Genomic DNA, 466 nt, shown 5'->3' on the forward strand with positions numbered 1-466 from the left:
GGGTGTCACAGTGAAAAGAGTCCGGCCCGAGGCGGGATAATAGGGGACGGGGCTGCGGGGGGTTGAATAGGGGATTAGGCTGTTGGAGGTGTGGTTAGGGGTCTGGGCTAGTTGGTGGAGAAGGTGCTGGGAAGGGTGGAAGGGATTTTTGGATGATTAGTTATATTGCGGGGGGAGCGGCTACTGGTGGCGCATTGAGCAAGGTGCTGTACAAAATCCAATCCCATAGCAGAGAGACTGTCCTCCCCTGCGCCACTCACCTACTTGTTTGCTTTCCATTTACCTTCAGTATTTTTTAAATTAAGAAACAAAGCAACCTAATTCACATACAGCCTCTTGCTCTCAAATTTGTTTCTGTTTGCTGTATGCCAGCAAACCAGAACCGCTTCTGCCTTTATTAAACCAAAATACAAAAAAGTTTAAGTTGATTAAAACAAAAAAAACAGTTCAAATACCTTTTTTATTT

The sequence above is a fragment of the Mauremys mutica genome, chromosome 11, assembly GCF_020497125.1.
Source record: "Mauremys mutica isolate MM-2020 ecotype Southern chromosome 11, ASM2049712v1, whole genome shotgun sequence".
NCBI lineage: Eukaryota > Metazoa > Chordata > Testudines > Geoemydidae > Mauremys > Mauremys mutica.